This window comes from Pteropus vampyrus, unplaced genomic scaffold (assembly GCF_000151845.1).
Source record: "Pteropus vampyrus isolate Shadow unplaced genomic scaffold, Pvam_2.0 Scaffold21, whole genome shotgun sequence".
Lineage (NCBI taxonomy): Eukaryota > Metazoa > Chordata > Mammalia > Chiroptera > Pteropodidae > Pteropus > Pteropus vampyrus.
The window spans coordinates 7,287,093-7,294,064 of record NW_011888802.1 but is presented as its reverse complement, the minus strand read 5'-3'; the positions used below and the strand labels follow the sequence as shown (position 1 = coordinate 7,294,064).

Below are 6,972 nucleotides of genomic sequence, written 5' to 3'. Positions count from 1 at the left end.
GACACAACATATTGAGTTATGGGTAAGTATCAATGAGGAAACAGGGGACTTACATGTCTAAGCATACATTCTAATCCTTATATCCCCTGTAAACTCTGAGTTAGCTGTAGTATAACTAACACACTTTGACCATTCAGGATTATAAAATACATGCCCAGATTCTGCTTCTGAAATTGTGTTATAAGCCCAGGAAACTACAAACTCGGTAAAATACCAAAACAAACAAATAAGCAATTATTAAATGGCTATGGGACATGAACAAAAGCAGAAAGAGTTTTGGGAGGAGTAAAACTTTGAGGAGTTCTGACCTTGAAATAAGTATTATATTCTGAGGCTTTGCGCTGAGGGAAGAAACTGCACTTGTTACACGGCGCAGGAAGGCTAAAACTCCAATTACTAGTCTGCCTTCTTTTTCAAATGAAGAAGCATAGATGGAGTATAGATAACTGTGTCTAGTAGAGAGTTGGTCAAAGGAGAGAGGGGGAAAAGTGTAACTGATATGTTACTGAAAATCAAACTGCTGCTCACAGATATACATACACACTGGTAAGGAGTGTAAAAGGCTGGGTAGATAACATTACGTTAAGATTGGCTGCATAATACCGCGGAAAAAGCAACTCTGATATCTCACTGAATTAACACAATTTTTCCCTTATACTGCATGTTCTTCATTAGTCAGCAGTGTACTTGTATTGCTTCTGTATCATTTGTCTTCTCAGATCCTGAGCTGGATAGAGAAATTAAGTACTGAGAATATGCACATTGCAGGGGAACAGAAACCTGTGTTTAGCACTGCATTACTAAAAAAAATTATTTAGTTTTGTGTATTTCCCTTTTGCTTTTCTTTAAATTAAGATGTATTCCAATATTACTGGTTGTTCCAAATATTTTCTCTGTATCAAGAGTTTTGTTTTTGTTTTTGTTTTTCATTTTTTTAAATTTATTTTTCTACCTCCTTTTTCTACAATTAGGTTAGAGCTGACTAAAAATAAGAATTTAACCATGGGGGTAGATCTGTGTAGCAATGCTTTTCAAAGTGAAAGAAGCTTAAGTGGTGAATAAGACTTGGTGGATTGCTAGAACAAACTGCAACTTCTCACCAAGAAACTTTTCTTTTGGTTCTCGATTCTTGGAGATATTGTGCTATGTTGCAATATATTTTTTACTTATCTTCCTTCACATTTAAAAGTTATACGTTTCTTAAACTGAGTGTTTCATACAAAAAAAATTTGAAATAGTGAATATGGAAATGAGAAGAAGAAAAATGATCTAAAATATTTATTATTTTTCTTTGTTCTTCTAGGAAAGATCGTGTAGCTTCTTGGCACTGATGAAGCCTAATGCCAAAAAAAGAGTCTAGAAAAATCTCCAGTGATGCATATTTTCTAATGTATGAAAATTTATGCCACAGTTTTCTTACTAAATTTGACTTAATAGTGTGTATATTTTGAAGAAGTGTTATGATGGAAATCGTATAATGTTATTGAAAATCCTTTTAAAGGACACATGGAAATGATAAAAAAAAGATTGTCCTATGTTTTCCAGAAATCTGCAATGTTTCGTCCGTAAAAGAAACTTGGAGACGTGTATTTCTTCGAAGTGAAATCTTACTTTTACCTGACTTTTGTTCCTCCTTATTGTTGCCAAAGTTTGAAACCTTTCTACATAGGTAGGATTCTAAAATATCTGAGTTTATAAATTAACTACTTCATGTCTGTTCCGTCAGTTTTGTTATTCTCATTTGCCAATGAACTTGCTTATTTTTGCAACAATTCATCCTGAAAGACAAAAGGTCTTTACCCTCTACATCACAGAAATACTTAAGTCCGGTAATGGTAAGAATTCACTTGGCCTCATCGACATAACAAAGGAACAAACTATAAGAATGTACATTAGTGGTACTAATTTGGTCATTAAAAAAACAAAACAAAACACTATTATGAGTCTTCTGAGAACATGCAGGTCAGCATATTCCCTTTTGTCATTCCAGAATGTAATTGATTTTTGCCTAATCCAAGCAAGTAACTTGAGAAAGAAAGATATCCATTTTTCTCCCATTATCAAAGTTTCCAGTCCCCTTGTACTGTCTTTAGGCTACACAAGCTCCAACACATGGTTTCCAGTAATCCACTAGAGCTTTCAGTCTCACTTTTCAAAACATTCCAATTTCAACATCTTTCATTCTACACCATTGTCAGATAATTACAATCTTCCTGAACATTCACTTTTCTCCAAAAACTTTCAAGATAGAGAATTCACTCATACCATGATACATCCACAGTTCTCCGAACACTGATATACTACATATGCCTAAAACAGTCTTCCTAGGAAAAAATTCCTAATGCTCTTTATATCAAAACTGGTTGGAAGACATGAAATTGGACTTGGGAAACAGGTTTCATTGGGTTATCCTTTAGAAACTTCACAGGAATACATCTGTTTGTATGTTTGTGATTCTATGCAGTTCTATACGATAAGTGGGACTTTGAGTAATTATTTAGTGACTTGAAAATTTATTTTTTTGATGTATATAAATAACTTTAGCAGCTCTTTATGTTCTAACTGTGCAGACAGAATAAATAGAGCAACTACGTTTTAAAATCTGCAAAAGTTAAAATAGATTCTCTGAGATCACACATCTCATTTTAAAGGTGTGCTTCTCTGATATCTTTGCTGTGGAATTCAGTAAATAAAGATGTTGATCATTATCCATCTATGTTTAGCTTTGTGTATTTTAACATGCTGATGTATTTCATTAAAGCTGCACCTGTCATCAACATTGAATTTAAGGGTCTCATGTTTTTAGTACACTCTCCTATTTTTAAAACAGTATCTGGTACATCGGCTCTGTCAAACATTTCCAATCCTTTAATAATTCAAACTAGATTTCAATAAATAGCCAAGAATATTCCTTGAAGCAACTCTGCTGTTATTAATGTTGGGGCTCTCCTTGCTTTGTTTTTGAAAGCTTCTAATAAAGTATTGGGACAGATGTTAAGTTCCTTTATTAGATAATGCATGATGTAGAAGTTAAAATATTCATAAAACAACATCATGTTTCTTATAAGGATTTTAATGGGAATATTATCTCCTACATGATAGTTCTAGGAAGCAGATGGTCACCAATGCCCTTTCTTCTCCCTGGAACTCCCTTCCAAGTAGTTATTTCAGCTATTCAGAGCTGGATACACATAATTTGGATCCCAGTTCTAAACAAAAATAAATGTAAGATATCACACCTTCAAATAGTTCATTTATTCATTTATTCATTCAGTGCATATGTACTCATCACCATTTCTGTGGAAATATTCCAGGATGGAAAAGAGCACTGAGCAAAGTACTCTATGTTCTCAACCTCAATTTTTTATCCTATAAAAATGAAAACACATTTAAAATAATATCATGGGATGAAAACTTATAAATATTTCAATTTTAAATATAATACCTGTGCATTTTTCAATTCCTAGAGATTATAAAGATCCCATAATTTTCATCTTTAATAAAAATACAGTATAACCAAAATATTTGATGACAACAGAAATGAAACAGAAAACTAACAAAGTATCTGCATTTTACTGTATGTTTCCCTAGGGAAGAATAAAAAGTATTTAGGCTCGTTATAGGCTCTAGCCTCCATATGAACCAATGTATTAAATTTAATCTGATTTTGACCAATTTTGGACTATATTTCTGTCTCTTAGCATCCTTATTACCTTGTTTCTTCTTTTTATATCAGCATATTTACTGGAAAGCCATAAATGATTCAAGTTGTTCTTTTGACATTCAAATTATCATTAAACAAAAATGGAGCAAGGAAGCAACACAGGCTCTTATAAACTGATTTCTCTTATTAGTGACAAAAAAAAAAAAATCTGAGATATTCTCAATTAAATTACAGAGAGCAGAGAGTGAAAGAAAGAGACAAGAATAATTATTCAGTTAATAGCTGTAGGCCAGCTAACAAAACACTACTCACATTCCTGAATCAACCTCAAGGTGTCTATATGCATGAACTTTCAAGACTGTTGCCTATAATCAATTAAAAGTAGCAAATATTTCTTCCTTAAAAACTATGTATTTATCATAGAACTATCCCTGCTTCACCTTTTCCTATTCCCCTTATCTGTGGTCATATAAATTCTTTTAAAACAATTTAGATCTTTTTTCCCCTAAATATTATGTAGAAAAGTGCCCATCAACTTCAGGATGGTGGATATACTTGTCTTTTTTCCACGTAGCCATGATGCTGGTGGTTTAGACTTCATACCCCAGGATCTGGTCCTTTTATGGCTAGAATTTAGTTCAATAAAACTTTCTTTAAAAAAAAAAAATTTGGCTGTGAAAATTTGTTTAACATGAGTAAATTGCAAATTCAAACCATGTGCTTTTGAGTCTAATCAAACTTAAGTCATATGTAATATCCCATTATAACTTATTTCCCAAAGATTAAGTTGAATAGAGTAATAAAGAAATGTGGGTACTCTTTGGGTTGAAAAGAGTCCCAGGTTGCCATTAATACTAATTATAGGAATAGAATATAAACAAAACCAGTCAAGCGACACCATTTAAAGTAGAATTTAGGGAATGATTTGGCATGAATTAAAATATTTTAAGCAATTGTAATGTATAATCAATGGAATAACTTTAAGACAATGTCAAAAATACATATAAATGAGTAGATGTATTAGAGACTGAATTAATACAAGAAGAATCAAGAAAGTTGCTATAAGTATGTAGCTATGTAAGAAAATTCTCCTTCATTGCTGTCTTGACTAACATTAATTCCTTCATTTACTACATAACTATTGACTATCATATATTTGACAGACACTAGGCATAATATATTAGTGACTATAGCCTTGCTCTGGGCATCTTGGAATCATGGTCTATTAGGGAGAAAAACAGGAAATGTGTTATTTTCTTAAAGTATACTATTATCAGATTAGTAAATATCCATCATACTGTGGAAAATTTTTTAGGAGCCTCTAAAACAAATTATTTTTTTCTCTTGACTACAAGTGCTTCTGCTTTCAGGGATTACCATGAGTAAAATTTTTCAGAATTGATACCCATTAGCTGGAAAATTAAAACATAAGTGCAGAATACAGACACTGGGTTTGTGGCAAGGGTCAAGACTAGTAAACTTTAGGGAGGTAAAATCTGCATGTGTTTCTTGGAAAGTGAATAAGCAGTTTAATAATCAAAGAGAAATTCAGAAATGTGATATTAAAAAGATCAAAAACAAGTATACATAACTTCAATACTCATTAAATATCTTTTTGAAGAACTAGTCAAGGAAAAGCAATCTCAGGAAAAATATATAAATTTGAAAATGTATAGAATATCAAATATTGTCCAAGGTCACTGCATCTAAATCTTTTAGAACCCAATTTTCACTGGAATATATAAAGAGAAACTAATATTATTATTCAGCATTTGAAAATTTTATATATAAACTAAGTCAGGGATACTATATCTTTTTATGAAGAATCCAAGGTTTCCCCAATTCCTTTTCCATTATATATAAATATAACAATTAAAATAACTAAGAGATGCTATTCCTTTTTCTGAAGAATTCAACATTTCCCATATTCTCTTTCCATTCCCCCACCTTCTGCCTTGCATATGACTAAAGGAAAACACTCATAGCAAAAGGTCACTGGAAAGAATAGAGAATTCTATTACATATTCCTGACTTGGTTAGGTTCACAGCTGTGAGATTCTAGATATGACAAAAAAATGTTTTAGGAGTGAGGCAGAAACTGGCAAAAATAACCTAAACTCATGAAATAGTCTTATCTTTGAAATGCATGGGCTAAAAGAGACTTAAAAAAATAAGTCCACAATGGTATCTGGAGTATCTGACTGGAAGACTAAGTGATCTGTAATAAAATGCAAGCTAGTAAGATTGTAATAGCTTGTAGTTTCACTTCGGGGGAGCATAAAGAAGCACAACTATAGGAGTTTCTCCTCTGAATAGAAAAAAAAAATAGATGGCATTCTAACTGGTAATTGGAATTCCTTGTGGCCTGTGAGCCAGGGAATGAATAAGTGCCCAATAATTTGAACAAACTAGGAGGAGACGAATTCATTGTAACAGTGGCTGACCTGGGAAACAGAGTTCTTTCTTTCTGGAAATGTTAAAGCAAAGCCTAAAGAATAACTTTCCAAAAACGTTGTAAATAGAATTTCAGTTCTGCCCTGAAAGAAAAGTTGCATGAAAAGAATTATAAGTCAATGGCATCATACTTCAAGGAAGAGTGTTCTTACCCCACGTTAGTTATTTCTTTCCTCCTATAAGCTGTCAGCAGCCCCTCTGCTACCTGACAGGCACACAGGAATAGATAATAACTGCACTCCATGAAGATGCTTCAGTTCACCTTTTTTCCATTTTTGAGTGTCTCGGCTTGAGTGTGTTTGTCTTCAAATAATAGTAGTGGTGGCTCTTTTTAGCAACAATGGCCCTCACACTGTGGGAGCCGATACCTGCCTCATGAATAGAGGGCAGGAAATGCCTTAAAATTCTTGTCACCTCCCCTTCCTTCTCACTACATGTACACATATACCCTAAGATGAGTAAGAGACTCTGAACGCCCCTGTACTCCACTGTTCCAGTTCAGAGCAACTCCAGTTTACAACCAAACACTCCAGAGCTCTTGTGAGTCAGGCTGAAAGTACCCACTGTGTAGTTTTATCCAAAATAAAATCTCCTTTTCTGTCCCTTTTCCCTCATACTTCTGGATCCATGTTTTTAATAAATCACTTGTACACAAAATGTCATCTAATGTGTGTTTCTAGAATATCTACTATAAAACAGGTTTACTTATCATTATTCAACATTCCCTTCAAGATTCCTTGTCCTTCTATTTTCTCCTTGGAGTACTTACCAACCACTCTTTCTCTGAACTTTAATAAAGACTGATAGTGCTCTTCAATGTTTTAGAAGTAGTGTAGAAATTTTTAAATGAATCT

At 33.1% G+C, this 6,972-nt stretch overlaps 1 long non-coding RNA gene across 1 annotated transcript in view; it reads right to left on the bottom strand.

Moving 5' to 3' along the window:
- The window catches only part of LOC111736644, a 79,626-nt gene extending 72,790 nt beyond the window's left edge, over positions 1–6,836 (bottom strand). Inside the window, exon 1 of the long non-coding RNA XR_002779227.1 lies at positions 6,271–6,836. This is a non-coding gene — a long non-coding RNA (uncharacterized LOC111736644). The remainder of the gene's footprint in view (positions 1–6,270) is intronic.
- Between the last annotated feature and the right edge of the window lie 136 nt (positions 6,837–6,972).